Source organism: Hemitrygon akajei, chromosome 5 (assembly GCF_048418815.1).
Source record: "Hemitrygon akajei chromosome 5, sHemAka1.3, whole genome shotgun sequence".
NCBI classification, from domain to species: Eukaryota; Metazoa; Chordata; class Chondrichthyes; order Myliobatiformes; family Dasyatidae; genus Hemitrygon; species Hemitrygon akajei.
In genome coordinates this window covers 114533752-114552833 of record NC_133128.1, presented here as the reverse complement: position 1 = coordinate 114552833, position 19082 = coordinate 114533752, and the positions used below count along the sequence as shown (strand labels likewise).

Below are 19082 nucleotides of genomic sequence, written 5' to 3'. Positions count from 1 at the left end.
GTTGTCAGGCAAGAGTTGATATGCTTCATCACCAACCTCTCGAAACACTTCTTCACTCTGGGTGTCGGTGCTCCTGAATGATAGCATGTCTTCACATTCACCATGTTGTTCTTAGGTACCGGTATAATAGCAGCAGGTGGGTACCTCAGACTGCTGAAGCAAGAGGTTCAAGATCTCAGTGAACACTCCAGCCAGTTGATCAGCACAGGTCTTTAGTACCTCATCTGGGCCAAATGCTTTCCATAGGTTCACCCCCTGAAGGCCTCTTGCACATCGGCCTCGGACTGAAATCACAGAATCATCAGGGGCTGCGGGAGTTTGTGATGGTTCCTTCAAGTTTTGACAGTCAAAGTGAGTCACCTCTATCCTCCTTCACTCCATGGAGAAAAGCCCTATACCGTCATAAGCCGTGCTCTCTAATCCAGGCAGCATCCTGGTAAATCTTGTCTGTACCCTCTCTAAAGTTTCCACATACTTCTATATTGAAATGACCAGAACTGAACCCAACACTCCAACTGAAATCTAACCAGGATTTTATCAAGCTGCAATTTTACATCATGGCTGTTGAACTCAATCCTCCACCTAATGATGGTCAATACACCATGTGTCTTCTTAACAACCTTACCAACTTCTGTGGTGACTTTGAAGATTCAATGGATGTGGACCCCAAGATCCCTCTGTTCCTCCACTCTGCCGAGAATCCTGCCACGAACCCTGTATTCTGCCTTCAAATTTGACCGTCCAAAGTGACAAATGATGCTAATGTTTATCTTCTCTTTATCTCCTTCTTACTGTGATGTTCTTTCGGGCAGATGGAGCTCGTCAGCCTGGGAAGGCAGTCCATCTAAGAGAGGGAAAACTCTCATTTCAAACCTCTGCTGCCTTGCGTCCATACCCACTCATGGGAAAGGCTTCGGGAGTAAACCCTGAGGACAAATCCGGAGCTGGAGTCCCTAAGGCAGTCCAACATTGCCTTCAACCTCGTTCTGGCAACTCCTGCGACGACACTGGTGCCAAGCTGTATCAGCCCTTGCCCTTCCCTTGGACAACATCGGTGGCGTGGAGAGGGGAGATTCGCTGCATGGGCAACAGCCGGTCTTCCATACAACCTCGCCCAGGCCTGCGCCCTGGAGAAGACTTTCCAGGCACAGGTCCATGGTCTCGTGAGACTAACGGATGCCATACTGCAATGTTCTGCTGGAGGGAACAAAGGTTCCTTTAGACCCAGTACCTCTGCTCTTTGTTGGGGAAGGAACTAAGCTGACGTCAAAATAGACTTCATTATGATCTTGCACCTTATTGTCTACCTGCACAGCCAACATAATCAAAGCTCTGCTCTAAACATTCTCTCTTCTCCCACAAGACCATAAGACATGGGAGCAGAGTTAGGCCATTCAGACCATCAAGTCTGCTCTGCCATTCTAGACCAGTGAGTCTTACCTCAGTGGTTGGTAAGTTGATGGAGAAGATCCTGAGAGGCAGGATTTATGAACATTTGGAGAGGTATAATATGATTAGAAATAGTCAGCATGGTTTTGTCAAGGGCAGGTCATGCCTTACGAGCCTGATTGAATTTTTTGACGATGTGACTAAACACATCGATGAAGGAAGAGCAGTAGATGCAGTGTATATGGATTTCAGCAAGGCATTTGATAAGGTACCCCATGCAAGGCTTATTGAGAAAGTAAGGAGGCATGGGATCCAAGGGGATGTTGCCTTGTGGATCCAGAACTGGCTTGCCCACAGAAGGCAAAGAATGGTTGTAGATGGGTCATATTCTGCATGGAGGTCAGTCACCAGTGGAGTGCCTCAGGGATCTGTTCTGGGACCCTTACTCTTCGTGATTTTTATAAATAACCTGGACAAGGAAGTGGAGGGATGGGTTAGTAAGTTTGCCGATGACACAAAGGTTGGGGGTGTTGTGGATAGTGTGGAGGGCTGTCAGAGGTTGCAGAGGGACATTGATAGGATGCAAAACTGGGCTGAGAAGTGGCAGATGGAGTTCAACCCAGATAAGTGTGAAGTGGTTCATTTTGGTAGGTCAAATATGATGGCAGAATATAGTATTAATGGTAAGACTCAGCAGTGTGGAGGATCAGAGGGATCTTGGGTTCTGAGTCCATAGGATGCTCAAAGCAGCTGCGCAGGTTGACTCTGTGGTTAAGAAGGCGTATGGTGTATTGGCCTTCATCAATCGTGAAATTGAATTTAGGAGCCGAGAGGTAATGTTGCAGCTATGTAGGACCCTGGTCAGACCCCACTTGGAGTACTGTGCTCAGTTCTGGTTGCCTCACAACAGAAAGAATGCAGAAGAGATTTACAAGGATGTTGCCTGGATTGGGGAGTATGCCTTATGAGATTAAGTTCAGTAAACTTGGCCTTTTCTCCTTGGAGCGAAGGAGGATGAGAGGTGACCTGATAGAGGTGTACAAGATGATGAGAGGCATTGATCGTGTGGATAGTTAAAGGCTTTTTCCCGGGGCTGAAATGGTTGCCACAAGAGGACACAGGTTTAAGATGCTGAGGAGTAGGTACAGAGGAGATGTCAGGGGTAAGTTGTTTACTCAGAGAGTGGTGAGTGCGTGGAATGGGCTGCCGGCAACGGTGGTGGAGGCGGATATGATAGGGTCTTTTAAGAGGCTTTTAGATAGGTACATGGAGCTTAGAAAAATAGAGGGCTATAGGTAAGCCTAGTAATTTCTGAGGTAGGGACATGTTTGGCACATCTTAATGGGCCGAAGAGCCTGTATTGTGCTGTAGGTTTTCTATGTTTCTATGTTTTTATTCCATCATGGCTGATATCAGATCCCATTCAACCCCATACACCTGCCTGCTCGCCATATCCTTTGATGCCCTGGCCGATCAGGAAACTATCAACTCCCGCCTTAAATGTACCCATGGACCTGATCTGTACTGCAGTCTGTAGCAGAGCTTTCAATAGATTTACTACTCTCTGGCTAAAAAAATTCCTCCTTACTTCTGTTCTATAGGGTCGCACCTCAATTTTGATGCTGTGTCCTCCAGATCTGGATATCTGCAGCATAGCAAACATCCTCTCCACATCCACCTTATCTAGTCCTTTCCACATTTGATAGGTTTCAGTGAGATACCCACACATTCTTCTAAATTCCAGTGAGTGCAGGCCCAAAGCTGCCAAATACTCCTCATATGTTAACCCCTTCATTCCTGGAATCATTCTTGTGAACCTCCTCTGGACTCTCTCCAATGACAACACAGCCTTTCTGAGACACGGGGCCCAAAACTGTTGTCAATATTCCAAGAGCAGCCTGACTAGTGTCTTATACAGCCTCAGCATTATCTCCTTGCTTGTATATTCTATTCCCCTTGAAATAAATGTCAACATTGCATTTGTCTTCTTTACCACAGACTCAATCTGTAAATTTACCTTCTGGGATTCTTGCACGAGGACTCCTAAGCCCCTCTGCACCTCTGATGTTTGAACCTTCTCCTCATTTAGAAAATAGTCCACATTATTGCTCCTTTTACCAAAATGCAAGATCGTACATTTCCCAACACTGTATTCCATCTGCTACTTTTTTGCCCATTCTCTCAATTTGTTTAAGTCCTGCTGTAATCACATTGCTTCCTCAGCGCTACCTACCCCTCCACCTATCTTCGTATCATCCACAAACTTTACCACAAAGCCATTAATTCCATTATCCAAATCATTGACAAACAATGTGAAAAGTAGCAGTCCCAATATCGACCCCTGAGGCACACCACCAGGCACCGGCAGCCAACTAGAAAAGGCCCCCTTTATTCTACTCGCTGCCAACCATTCCACTATCCATGCCAGTACCTTTCCTGTAACACCGTAGGATTTTATCTTGTTAAGCAGTCTCGTGTAGCACCTTAACAAATGCCTTCTGAAAATCCAAGTAAATGACATCCAGTACTTCTCCTTTGTCCACCCTGCTTGTTACTTCCTCGAAGGTTTGTCAGACAAGATTTCCCTTTACACTCCCATTAGGCAGACGATACAAAAAACTGAAGGCACAAAGAAACATAGAAATCTACAGCACATTACAGGCCCTTCAGCCCACAATATTATGCCTACTCTAGAAATACCCTAGAATTTCCCTACCACATTACCCTCGTATTTTTCTAAACTCCATGTATCTATCTAAGAGTCTCTTAAGAGACCCTATTCTATCTGCTTTACCACCTTCGCCGGCAGTGCATTCCACACACACACACCACTCTGTGTGTGAAAAACTTGCCTCTAACATCCCCTTGTACCTCCTTCCAAGCACCTTAAAACTATGCCCCCTCGTGTTAGCCATTTCAGCCCTGGGAGAAAGCCTCTGGCTATCCACACAATCAATAGACAATAGACAATAGGTGCAGAAGTAGACCATTCGGCCCCTCGAGCCTGCACCGCCATTTTGAGATCATGGCTGATCAATTACTATCAATACCCGGTTCCTGCCTTGTCCCCATATCCCTTGATTCCCCTATCCATAAGATACCTATCTAGCTCCTTATTGAAAGCATCCAGCGAATTGGCCTCCAATACCTTCCGAGGCAGTGCATTCCAGACCCCCACAACTCTCTGGGAGAAGAAGTGTTTCCTTAACTCTGTCCTAAATAACCTACCCCTTATTCTCAAATCATGCCCTCTGGTACTGGACTCTCCCAGCATCTGGAACATATTTCCTGCCTCTATCTTGTCCAATCCCTTAATAATCTTATATGTTTCAAACAGATCCCCTCTCAATCTCCTTAATTCCAGCGTGTACAAGCCCAGTCTCTCTAACCTCTCTGCGTAAGACAGTCCAGACATCCCAGGAATTAACCTCGTGAATCTACGCTGCACTTCCTCTACAGCCAGGATGTCCTTCCTTAACCCTCGAGACCAAAACTGTACACAATACTCCAGGTGTGGTCTCACCAGGGCTCTGTACAAATGCAAGAGGATTTCCTTGCTCTTGTACTCAATTCCCTTTGTAATAAAGGCCAACATTCCATTAGCCTTCTTCACTGCCTGCTGCACTTGCTCATTCACCTTCAGTGACTGATGAACAAGGACTCCGAGATCTCTTTGTATTTCTCCCTTACCCAACTCTACACCGTTCAGATAATAATCTGCCTTCCTGTTCTTACTCCCAAAGTGGATAACCTCACACTTATTCACATTAAACACCATCTGCCAAGTATCTGCCCATTCACCCAGCCTATCCAAGTCACCCTGAATTCTCCTAACATCCTCATCACATGTCACACTGCCACCCAGCTTAGTATCATCAGCAAATTTGCTGATGTTATTTTCTATGCCTTCATCCAAATCGTTAACGTAAATGGTAAACAGCTGTGGTCCCAATACCGAGCCCTGTGGCATCCCACTAGTCACCACCTGCCATTCCGAGAAACACCCATTCACCGCTACCCTTTGCTTTCTATCTGCCAACCAGTTTTCTATCCATGTCAATGTCTTCCCCCCGATGCCCTGAGCTTTGATTTTACCCACCAATCTTCTATGTGGGACCTTATCAAATGCCTTCTGAAAATCGAGGTACACTACATCCACTGGATCTCTCCCATCTAACTTCCTGGTTACATCCTCGAAAAACTCCAACAGATTAGTCAAGCATGATTTACCCTTGGTAAATCCATGCTGACTCGGCCCAATCCTATCACTGCTATCTAGATATGCCACTATTTCATCCTTAATAATGGACTCTAGCATCTTCCCCACCACCGATGTCAGGCTGACAGGTCGATAGTTCTGTTTTCTCCCTCCCTCCTTTCTTAAAAAGTGGGATAACATTAGCCATTCTCCAATCCTCAGGGACTGATCCTGAATCTAAGGAACATTGGAAAATGATTACCAATGCATCCGCAATTTCCAGGGCCACCTCCTTTAGTACCCTAGGATGCAGACCATCTGGACCTTGGGATTTGTCAGCCTTCAGTCCCATCAGTCTTCTCATCACTGTTTCCTTCCGAATGTCAATCTGTTTCATTTCCTCTGTTACCTTATGTCCTTCTCCCATCCATACATCTGGGAGATTGCTTGTGTCTTTAGTGAAAACAGATCTAAAGTACTCATTAAATTCTTCTGCCATTTCTGTTTCCCATAACAATTTCACCCAATTCATTCTTCAAGGGCCCAACATTGTTCTTAACTATCTTCTTTCTCTTCACATACCTAAAAAAGCTTTTGCTATCTTCCTTTATATTCCTGGCTAGCTTGCGTTCGTACCTCATTTTTTCTCCCCGTATTGTCTTTTTAGTTAAGTTCTGTTGTTCCTTAAACACTTCCCAATCATCTGTCCTCCCACTCACCTTAGCTCTGTCATATTTCCTATTTTTTTAATGCTATGCAATCTCTGACTTCCTTTGTCAACCACTGTGGCCCCTTTCCCCCCTTTGAATCCTTCCTTTTCTGGGGGATGAACTGATTTTGCACCTTGTGCATTATTCCCAAGAATACCTGCCATTGCTGTTCCACTGTCTTTTCTGCTAGGCTATCCATCCAGTCAACTTTGGCCAGCTCCTCCCTCATGGCTCCATAGTTTCCCCTGTTCATCTGCAACACTGACACCTCCGAGCTGCCCTTATCCTTCTCAAATTGCAGATAAAAGCTTATTATATTGTGATCACTACCTCCTAATGGCTCCTTTACTGCGAGATCACTTATCAAATCCTGTTCATTACATAACACTAAATCCAGAATAGTCTTGTCCCAGGTCGGCTCTCGTACAAGCTGTTCCAAGAATGCATCCCGTAGGCACTGTACAAACTCCCTATCCTGTGGTCCAGCACCAACCTGATTCTCCCAGTTCAGCTGCATGTTGAAATCCCCCATAACTACTGCGACATTACCTTTTCCACATGCCAATGTTAACTCCCTATTCAACTTGCACCCAATATCCATGCTACTGTTTGGTGGCCTGTAGACAACACCCATTTGGGTCCTTTTGCCCTTACTGTTCCTCAGTTCTATCCACACAGACTCTACTTCTCCTGACCCTATGTCCCCCCTTGCAAAGGACTGAATCTCATTCCTCACCAACTGGGCCACCCCACCCCCTCTGCCCACATTTCTGTCCCTACGATAGCACGTATACCCTTGTACATTCATTTCCCAGGTCTGATCTCCCTGCACCCATGTCTCCGTTATCCCAACAACATCATAGTTACCCATTCGCACCTGGGCTTCAAGCTCATCCGCCTTATTTCTGACACTTCGTGCATTCAGATATAGAATTTTTAACCCATTTCTCTTCTCTCTGTTTGAATCGCTGCCTATTGTGCTTAACCCAGCTCCCCGAACTCCCATCGGGCTATACGCCCTTAGAATTTTGTTGTCCTTCCTAAATTTACTTATTCTTTCAACACATTTAACACCATGTTCCGTCAGACCATCCCTCTGTACATGAGTCCTCCTTATCACTTGTTCCACCCCACCTTCCTCTACTACACACTTAATATTCCGGAACCGTGTAGTCCCCACCTGTCCTTTATTCTTCCTCTCGCTATCCTCTCTCACATTCTTGATCCCCGCCCCTGCAAATTTAGTTTAAACCCCTCCAAGAAGCACTAGCAAACTTCCCTGCAAGAATGTTAGTACCGCTCCAGTTCAGGTGTAAACCGTCCCTTCGGAACAGATCCCACCTTCCCTGGAACAAAGCCCAATTATCTACAAACCAGAAGCCCTCCCTCCTGCACCATCCTCTCAGCCACGTATTAATCTTTATAATCCTCCTGTTCCTTGCCTCACTCGCACGTGGCACAGGTAGCAATCCTGAGATTGTTACCCTGGAGGTCCTGCTCCTCAGCTTCGCACCTAACTCCCTGAACTCCCTACGCAGGACCCCCTCACTCATCCTACCCACGTCATTGGTCCCTACATGGACCACAACATCTGGATTCTTGCCCTCCCTCTCGAGAATAACCTGCACCCGATCTGAGATGTCTCAGACCCCGACACCAGGGAAGCAACATACCATCCGAGACTCCCGATCTTCCCCACAAAATCTCCTATCCACCCCCCTGACTATAGAATCCCCTATCACTACCGCTCTCTTCTCTTCCCTCCTCCCCTTCCTAGTCGAGGGTCCAACCTCAGTGCCAGAGACAGGACCACTGCAGCTTGTTCCTGGTAGCTCATCCCCACCAACAGTATCCAAAACGGTATACTTATTTTTGATGGGAATGGCCACAGGGGTGCTCTTCTCTCTCTGTCTGCTCCCCCTGCCTCTCTTGACTGTCACCCATTTACCTACCTCCTGTCTTTTCGGTGTGACTGCCTCCCGATAACTCTGATCTATCTCTGCCTCTGCCTCCCGAATGATCCGTAGTTCATCCAGCTCCTGCTCCAATTCCCTAACTCGGTCTGATAGGAGCTGCAGCTGGATGCACCTTTTGCAGGTGTGGTCATCAGGAACAACTGTGTTGACCCTGACCTCCCACATACTGCATACGGAGCACACCACTGCTCTAACTGCCTCCCCCATTACCTGATCCCAGATTAGTCAGAATAAATGAAAAGCAGGCTTCTTGCCGAAGTCCTCCTGTGCCGAAGCCCGCTGAGCCAAAGCCCAGCACTCTGCTCCTGCGCACTCCGTTGCCCACACCGACGCTGCCCGCTCCTGAAAGTGGGCCGCTTTTTAAAGCCCGCGCTCGCCACTGACGTCACCCGCGCTTGCGCAGCTTTACCTTCCTCCTCAGGTGTCCTCCAGGTAGGTCCGAGGGTCTCGGCCTACCTACAACGGCTGATTCTCCGATCTCCAGTCGTATGTCGATCACGAGCACTCCTTACTCCCACACCCATACCAGCAGGCTGAAGGATAGCTTCTACCCCACTGTTCAAAAACTACTGAAGCTCCCCTCACATGTTAAAATGGACTCTTGACCTCAGAATCCACCTCATTATGATCTTCCACCTTACTGTCTACCTTCACTTCACTTCCTGTTACACTGCATTCTAATATTGTCTTACTTCATTCTAACTCAATGCATTGTGTAAAGATCTGATTTGTATGAAAAGACTTTTAATATATGTTAGTATCTGTGACAATAACAAACAATTTCCAATTCTGATAGCCAATTATTGTAGCACAAGTATTTTGTGATGCACACACATTGTTCTAATTGGCTTAATTATTGCTTAGTAACTCGACAGTGTTAAAGGCAGACCGCTGAGGTTGGTGGGAATATTGGAGAGGTCTGATTGTGAAGTGTGACTGGTAAGTCATGAAGTCAGCTGTTCAATTCCAGCAGTCCTGTGGCCAGAGCAGAGCTCAGAGGATGATGGCTTGCTTTAAGCGGACGACCCAATACTCAGTGTACCTCTACAGAATATGGAAACAGGTGAGTCTCCTCTGCAATTTCAGTTTTGGTTTAGCCCATTTGCTGATTGTGAATCAGAAAAGATTTAAAATATTCTCTCTTTCCTCTTTAGAGTGAGGAAGAGTGAGAAGTGACTTCATAAAGCTGTACAAAATGTTAAGAGATAATGGGCAACCAGAGAGCTGTTCCCCAAGGTGGAAATGGCTAATACAATGAGGATGATTTTTAAAGTGTTTAGAGTGAAGTACAAGGGTGATGTCAGAGGTGGGCAATTCTAGCTGGGGGTGAAGTATGAGAAAATCTACAGATGCTGGAAGTCCAAAGCAACACAACATACTGGAGGAACTCAGCAGGTCAGGCAGCATCTATGGAAAAGAATAAACAGTTGATGTCTTGGGCTAAAATCCTCTATTAGAATGGGGGGGGCAAGTTGAGCAGTCAGAGCAAGGAGGGGAGGAACAAGTACAAGGTAGTAGGTGAACCTGGGGGAGGGGTGAAGTAAAAAGCTGGGAAGTTAATTTTGGTAAAAGTGATACAGGACTAGAGAAGGGGAATCTGATAGAGGGTATAGAAGACCATGGAAGGAAAGGAGGTGATGGGCAGGTAAGGAGATTGTGGGAATGGTGTGGGGGGGGGGGTCAATTACCAGATGTTCAAGAAATTGATGTTTGCCATCAGGTTGGAGGCTACTCAGATGGAATTTGAGGTGTTGTTCCCCACACCTCAGTGTGGTCTCTTCATAGCAGTAGAGGAGGCCATGGACTGGCATGTCAGAATGGGAAATAGAATTGAAATGGGTGGCCACTGGGAGTTCCTGCTTCTTCTGGTAGGTACTTGGTGATGTGGTCTTCCCAATTTACATTGGGTCTTGTCAATATACAGGATGCCATACTGGGAGCACTGGATATAGTAGATGACCCCCAACAGACTCCTCAGGTGAAATGTTGCCTAACATTCCCTTTCCCCCCCACACATTCCTGCTTGGACTTCTCATCTTTTATTTCCAGTCCTGATAAAGGGCCTCGGCCTGAGAAGTTGACTTCCATTGATGCTGAGTTCCTCCCACATTGAGTGTTGCTGGGGATGGGGTGGGGCTGTGGAATACTGCAGGGCTTGTGATAGAGGCGGATACATTGGGGCTGTTTAAGAGACTCTTAAATAGGCATATAGAATGAAAAATGGAGGGCTATGTAGGAGGGAGTGATCTCAAAGTAGGTTAAAGGGCTGCAGATCCTGTACTGTAGTGGATAGCAAAGCCTATCATTACATTTGTATTCTAGTCCTCTTGCAATGAATGCTAACATTGCATTTGTCTTCCTTGCCACAGATTTGACCTGCAAGTTACCCTTTAGGGAACTCTGCACGAGGACTCCCAAGTCCCTTTGCAACTCTGATTTCTGAATTTGCTCCCCATTTAAACAATAGTTCATGCTTTTATTCCTTCTACCAAACTGTATGAGCCCACACTATTCCCTTTTCTCAAATGTTACATGTTTTGCTTTGGGGGTTCTGTCTCCAACTATTGATTTTTCAGATGATTGTTTTAAAGTAGATTTTAATGTCAGCACAGTGTCATGGGCTTCAGGGGCTATACTGTTCTGTTACCTTGACCACTTCAGTCTGTGGCCTATCATAAACATTCCCTTATTACATGCTGTTCTGATAGTGGCCCTTGAAATGAATCTGTTTTCTCTTCCCCAGAGATCCAAAGTGACTTGCTGAGTGCTTCTAGCATTTTTGGCTTGGTCAGGCATCTTGGTCAGTATAGGAACCTGTCAGAAGCTGCAGATGCTCAGCTGGTCAGGCAGCTCCTCTAGAGAGATGGCTAGTACATCTAGTGCCAACAAACTATGGTATCTGCAACACCTTTACAGTTAATGGAGGATAGACAGAGTTCATGTTCAGTTCATTTTCATTCAACTGTATACCTGAACAAAACCTCCTTCCCCCAGGCCAAGGTGCACAATCCAGTCATTGATGCAAAGTAATATCACATTTTTAAAAGTTTAAAAAGTGAACCATGTAACACTACTGGTGCTTTGTGTGAGGAGACCTGGTTGGTGGCAGGGACTTCAGTAGTTTCCTAGTCTGGAGATGAAGCTGTTCACCATCCTCACTGTCCTAATGCTATGGTCCCACCTACATGTTAGGGGGTTGAAGATTTTTGGATTTGGGATGGATTTTCAATGCTGAGGCTCCTGTATACACAGCATCTGGATAAATATCTCTGGGTGGAAGGGAGACCCTGATGATCCCCCTCAGCAGTCCTCATAATGCTTTGTAGGGACTTGTGGTCAGAGGCCTTGCTATTTCCACACCAGACTATGAAGCAGCTGGTCAGGGCACTCTCATGGTGCTTTTATTGTTAGAGGGGTAACAATTGGTTAGAATGGTGGGGGGGGGGGAATGAGGGGTGAAGAGCCTCAAATCTCCCCAGGAAGTGGAGACATTACTGTGTTTTCTTGACCAAAGAGGTTGTGTTGAGGGACCAGATGAGATTGTCTGTTGTGTGCATTCACAGAAATTTTTGTGCTCCTAACTCTCTCCATAGAGGAGTCTTTTAGTGCAGTGAGGTGTGGTCAGCCCGAACCTTCCTAAAGTCTAAATCGTCTCTTTAGCCCTGTCCACATTGAGGCTTGAGATGGGGGAAAGATGGTTGAGACTTCTGGAATATAAAAGCTGGCATGGACTAGTTGGGCCAAATGGCCTACTATTGTACTACATACCCAATCTGATAGTTTGCTACTCTACTCCAACTGTACCTTAATCCCAAACTTGCAAATAAAGATAAAGTTAGCTTTGAGATATTGATAAATAGTGGAATGCATCATTTGTCAATGACCAGTACGGTCTGAGAATCTGCTGGGAGCAGCCTGCAAGTGTCACCATGCTTCCTGTGCCAACATATCATGCCCACATTTATTAACCCTGACCTGTGCGTCTTCGGAATGTGGGAGGAAATTGGAGTAACTGGAGGAAACATTCTCCACATGAACATGCACAAACTCCAGACACAGTGGTGGGAATTGAACTGTTCCTCAGCATTATAAATAGTGTCACACTAACCACTAAGCTACTGTGCTGCTCTGGTTCTGAGTGGGGTTTTGAACTGAGATTTGATGATGCTCTTCAGACCTATCATTAGCTTTGTCAGTTGAATAACTAGCATGTATCTGGCTTGTTATCCAATGACAGACCTGTGCAGAAAGTGTGTAGAGTGGAAAAGCTGTTGCATTGGGACAGTTCCCTTCACTCAACCGTGGAAGTCTGGGTCCTTTGGTATGAGGAGTCATACAAACTGGAGTCTTCCTTGGTTGTAGTAGGTGACTATGATGCCTTCTGTCCATTGTGCACAAAGTGTTGCAGAAATGCCTTCCTGGCCATTAGATTTTGCTGTTGATCACTTCTACCCAGTCTGCTGAGCTGACTTCACATGTTGGGGCAGGCATGTCCCTCTATCACTAGGTTATGTGGCCCACCACTGCGGTGGCCAGTGTCCATCCTGGCACCTAAGATTCCTCTTTGGGGGGGGGGGGGGGTCAGGCAATCATGACACTGACCCAGATCTCAAACCTTGTACAACACACACAATGCAGATGAACTCAGCAGGATCTATGAAGGGAATAAACAGTTGAATATGTTGGGCCAAGATCCTTTATCAGGACCAGGAAAGGAAGGGGGCAGAAGCCAGAATAAAAAGGTGGGTGAGGGAGGGAGGGAGAGGGGAAAGTACAAACTGGACAGGTGATTGGGGGGGGGGGGGGAGGGAGATGAAGTGAGAAGTTGGGCGATATCACTCAAGATTGTTTAATATCACTTCCAGTACACAAGTGTAAAGGTGAATGAAGTAATTGTTACTCCATATCTGATGTAGCACAAAACATAAGATAAGAACATAATAAAAAAACAATAAATATAAATAAGGGATACATTGTATGTCCATGAGGTGATGCTAGGTATGGGAGTGTCTGTACACAGGGTGATTGCCAGGAACTGATAGTAGTGGTGGGTTAGTGTGGGGGGAGGTATTGATCAGCCTTGCTGCTTGGGGAAAGTAACGGAGTCTGGTCTTGGTGTGGATGCTATGTAGCCTCCTGTCTGATGGGAGTGGGATAAAAGTGTATTAGCAGGGGTAGGGTGGATACCAGGTTGGTACTGGTCTGTTTTCTGACACCTTTCAGTATGCATGCCCTTGATAATGGCTAGATGGGTGCTGGAGATGCACTGGACAGTTGGACTACCTGTTGTAGAGCCTTCCTGTCTGCCGCAGTGTGGCGAGTTGGGATCAATAGACAATAGGTGCAGAAGTAGACCATTCGGCCCCTCGAGCCTGCACTGCCATTTTGAGATCATGGCTGATCAACTACTGTCATACCCAGTTCCTGCTTTGTCCCCATATCCCTTGATTCCCTTATCCATAAGATACATATCTAGCTCCTTCTTAAAAGCATCCAGAGAATTGGCCTCCACTACCTACTGAGGCAGTGCATTCCAGACCCCACAACTCTCTGGGAGAAGAAGTTCTTCCTTAACTCTGTCCTAAATGACCTACCCCTTATTCTCAAACCATGCCCTCTGGTACTGGACTCTCCCAGCATCTGGAACATATTTCCTGCCTCTATCTTGTCCAATCCCTTAATAATCTTTATGTTTCAATCAGATCCCCTCTCAATCTCCTTAATTCCAGCGTGTACAAGCCCAAGTCCCTCTAAACCTCTCTGCGTAAGACAGTCCAGACATCCCAGGAATTAACCTCGTGAATCTACGCTGCACTTCCTCTACAGCCAGGATGTCCTTCCTTAACCCTGGAGACCAAAACTGTACACAATACTCCAGGTGTGGTCTCACCAGGGCTCTGTACAAATGCAAGAGGATTTCCTTGCTCTTGTACTCAATTCCCTTTGTAATAAAGGCCAACATTCCATTAGCCTTTCTTCACTGCCTGCTGCACTTGCTCATTCACCTTCAGTGACTGAATGAACAAGGACTCTGAGATCTTTCTGTATTTCTCCCTTACCCAACTCTACACCGTTCAGATAATAATCTGCCTTCCTGTTCTTACTCCCAAAGTGGATAACCTCACACTTATTCACATTAAACGCCATCTGCCAAGTATCTGCCCACTCACCCAGCCTATCTAAGTCACCCTGAATTCTCCTAACATCCTCATCACATGTCACACTGCCACCCAGCTTAGTATCATCAGCAAATTTGCTGATGTTATTTTCTATGCCTTCATCTAAATCGTTAACGTAAATGGTAAACAGCTGTGGTCCCAATACCACGCCCTGTGGCACCCCACTAGTCACCACCTGCCATTCCGAGAAACACCCATTCACCGCTACCCTTTGCTTTCTATCTGCCAACCAGTTTTCTATCCATGTCAATGTCTTCCCCCCGATGCCCTGAGCTTTGATTTTTACCCACCAATCTCCTATGTGGGACCTTATCAAATGCCTTCTGAAAATCGAGGTACACTACATCCACTGGATCTCTCCCATCTAACTTCCTGGTTACATCCTCGAAAAACTCCAACAGATTAGTCCAGCATGATTTACCCTTGGTAAATCCATGCTGGACTCGGCCCCAATCCTATCACTGCTATCTAGATATGCCACTATTTCATCCTTAATAATGAACTCCTAGCATTTTCCCCACCACCGATGTCAGGCTGACAGGTCGATAGTTCTGTTTTCTCCCTCCCTCCTTTCTTAAAGTGGGATAACATTAGCCATTCTCCAATCCTCAGGAACTGATCCTGAATCTAAGGAACGTTGGAAAATGATTACCAATGCATCTGCAATTTCCAGGGCCACCTCCTTAGTACCCTAGGATGCAGACCATCTGGACCTTGGGATTTGTCAGCCTTCAGTCCATCAGTCTTCTCATCACTGTTTCCTTCCGAATGTCAATCTGTTTCATTTCCTCTGTTACCTTATGTCCTTCTCCCATCCATACATCTGGGAGATTGCTTGTGTCTTTAGTGAAAACAGATCTAAAGTACTCATTAAATTCCTTCTGCCATTTCTGTTTCCCATAACAATTTCACCCAATTCATTCTTCAAGGGCCCAACATTGTTCTTAACTATCTTCTTTCTCTTCACATACCTAAAAAAGCTTTTGCTATCTTCCTTTATATTCCTGGCTAGCTTGCGTTCGTACCTCATTTTTTCTCCCGTATTGTCTTTTTAGTTAAGTTCTGTTGTTCCTTAAAACACTTCCCAATCATCTGTCCTCCCACTCACCTTAGCTCTGTCATATTCCTTTTTTTTTTTTAATGCTATGCAATCTCTGACTTCCTTTGTCAACCACTGTGGCCTCTTTGCCCCCCTTTGAATCCTTCCTTCTCTGAGGGATGAACTGATTTTGCACCTTGTGCATTATTCCCAAGAATACCTGCCATTGCTGTTCCACTGTCTTTTCTGCTAGGCTATCCGTCCAGTCAACTTTGGCCAGCTCCTCCCTCATGGCTGCATAGTCTCCCCTGTTCATCTGCAACACTGACACCTCCAAGCTGCCCTTATCCTTCTCAAATTGCAGATAAAAGCTTATTATATTGTGATCACTACCTCCTAATGGCTCCTTTACTGCGAGATCGCTTATCAAATCCTGTTCATTACATAACACTAAATCCAGAATAGTCTTGTCCCTGGTCGGCTCTCGTACAAGCTGTTCCAAGAATGCATCCCGTAGGCACTCTACAAACTCCCTATCCTGTGGTCCAGCACCAACCTGATTCTCCCAGTTCATCTGCATGTTGAAATCCCCCATAACTACTGCGACATTACCTTTGCCACATGCCAATGTTAACTCCCTATTCAACTTGCACCCAATATCCATGCTACTGTTTGGTGGCCTGTAGACAACACCCATTAGGGTCTTTTTGCCCTTACTGTTCCTCAGTTCTATCCACAGACTCTACTTCTCCTGACCCTATGTCCCCCCTTGCAAAGGACTGAATCTCATTCCTCACCAACAGGGCCACCCCACCCCCTCTACCCACATTTCTGTCCCTTGCCTTTTCAGTCCATCTGACCCAGCGTTGACAGACTACTGGTGTCCATTCCCTGGATCTGAAGCTGTCAACCCTTGGCACTGTAGACAGGAGAATGTGTACTACCTCCTTCCTGAAGCCAATGACCAGTGTTATCACTTTGATTAGTAGTGACAAGGTGAGATTAGAATCTAGATTCCTGGGTATTTCTAGAGTAATCAGGCCAGTGAGCCACAATGTAGAAATTAGGGCATCAACAGATTTATTGAGGAGAATCGATCATGCACAAGGGAGAAGGGTTAGATTAAGCCTTGAAGAATCGCCATCAATCCAGATCTATTGGAATGTAGCACAGCATCAGGTCTCAATTGGAAGTGGGAAGAAAGTCTCTACCAGAGGAGAATTCTTGATCAGAATTGGGGTGAAAATTTGCTGTGCATTGACAGTACACTGGTTACAGGATCAGATCTCTTGTTAGAGAGCAAACTTGAGGGACACATTCCAAGTTGAAAATGAAACATTAAATACTACATCACAGGAACAGGCTCCTTGACCCTCACTGCTGTGCTGAACCAATTGAATTAGTAATCAAATGGCCAACTAAACTGACCTTTTCTGTCTACAAAGACCATATCTTGCATTTCCTCATTTGTGTGCCTATCCAAAGTCCCCAAGGTATCAGACTCTACCACCAGAGGCAGAACATTCCTGACACCCACCTAGAATTTAAGAAACTTGTCCCTTGTCCCTTTGAAATTAACCTCTCTGTATTGTACATGTAATTCCTAACTTAATGTGCATGCAGATTGGTTGCATTGTTTTCTATGCAAGAATGAATTTTGCATATTAATACTGGTTGAGTTGCTGCTCCTATACAACTTGTATTCTCAGTATTTACTTGTTCTTTTAGCATTTTCTTTTGCACATTGTTTTTTTTTTTGGTCAGTCTGTGTTGCATTTCTTGTTCTGTGAATGCCTGCAAGAAAATGTTTTGGGGTGGTAAATGGTGACATACTCAGTGGCTGTTATTGGGTACATCTATACACTTGTTAATGTAAATATCTAATCACCCAATCACATGGCAGCAACTTGATGAACAATCGAGACAGTTACAAGATTTGGTTCAGACCAAACACCAATGGGAAGAAATGTGATCTAAGTGACTTTGAGCATGGAATGATCAATGCTAAATGGGGTGGTCTGAGTACTTCACATGTCTCTAGTTTCCAGACTGGCATGGAAAAACAAATCATCCAGTGAGTATCAGTTGTGGGTGAAAATGCCTTGGAGGTCAGGAGAATGGCCAGACAGCTTCAAGCTGACCGTAACTTAAATAACCATGCCTTGCAATGGGGGTGTGCAGAAGAGCATACAGTATTTGATGCACAACACATTGAAGTGGATGGTCTACACAGCAGAAGACCACAAACATGCTTGTAGTGCTCACTTTAGGAAGAGGTATCTAATAGTGACCACTGGGTATATACATTGATATTACATTTACTTTGAACTTCGTTCTTCAGTTTCCACAGATTGACCAGGGAAAGTGTTAAACTTGGAAGTTTAATACCTGGATCTCTTTATCTTCGTGCAATAAAGGGGAGATGCAGATCATGGCTTTGTTTTAATCTAAAATTTGGAAACAATTGTGCTTCCTCTAAGGGAAGAAAATGGAAAAGGGGCAGAGAACTCAATTAGAAATACAAAGAACTCAAGTTGGAGAACATCTCTGGGGTGTAGAATTAGTTACTGGAATTTTATGCAACAAACGATCTGCTGGAGGAGCTCAATGGTCCAGCCACCTTCAATGGGGGCAAATTGACAGTCAACCCTTTGGGTCAGACCTTTCTCAACAGGCTAGGTGAAGGGTCTTGATCTGAAATGTTAATAGTCCACTTTCTCTCCACTGCCTGGCCTGCTGAGTTTTTCCAGTGCTGTGATCTTTAGAGAACCTCGGGTCTGACCTGAGAAATTTAAACCTTAACTATTCAAGTTTATTGTTATTCAATGCATACATGTACAGCTAAACAAATCATTCCTCCTCTGGGGCCAAGGTGCAAAACACAGTACTTGTAACGACACCCAACACATTGTATATGGGTAAATGGCTTTGGAAGTGGTATATACTTGAGTGAATCATGAGGAATTGAGTCAAGGTAGGTTGAAATGTATAGAATTAATCCTACACTTCACCAGAACAGGGTGGAAAGTGGGAGGTCAGCTGCTGGGGATGCAGAACTGAGACCATATAGACCAGTGCCTTTGGAATGGGAGCTGGCAAAGTGGACAAAGTAACAATTTCTCTTGGATAACAAGAGCATAGTTTCCCTTGAAGGATTATTGATAAGAAACTTCAAGTTGGTGAAGAATACATGGATTCTGAAGTTTTAAAAAAAAACTTAAGGTATTGGGGCATTTGAAGCAGAATCCTTGAGCTTTTTTATTAGTGCTATTTTAGTTGTTTGGAAACTTGGAATGTAGAACAGTATAGGCCCTTCAGCCCACAATGTTCTGACCTTTTAACCAACTCAAAGATCAATCTAACCTTCCCCCTACATTGCCATTCATTTTTTTTTCTCATCCATGTGCCTATCTGAGTTCAAATGTTTCTATGTATCTGCCTCCACCACCCTTGCAAGGGCATTCCACACATTTCTGAAAGGTTTTTGTCCTATCACCTTAAAATTGTACCCTGTTGTATTGGGTGTTTGCTCTCAGAATGGGGGGGGGGGGGGAAGTAGGCAGAGAGTCACTGGCTACCCACTCTAGCTAT

General features: G+C 45.2%; 1 protein-coding gene across 4 annotated transcripts in view; it reads left to right on the top strand.

Moving 5' to 3' along the window:
• The window catches only part of LOC140728069 (anion exchange protein 3-like), a 222127-nt gene that overhangs the window by 202586 nt on the left and 459 nt on the right, over positions 1–19082 (top strand). The window lies entirely within an intron of this gene.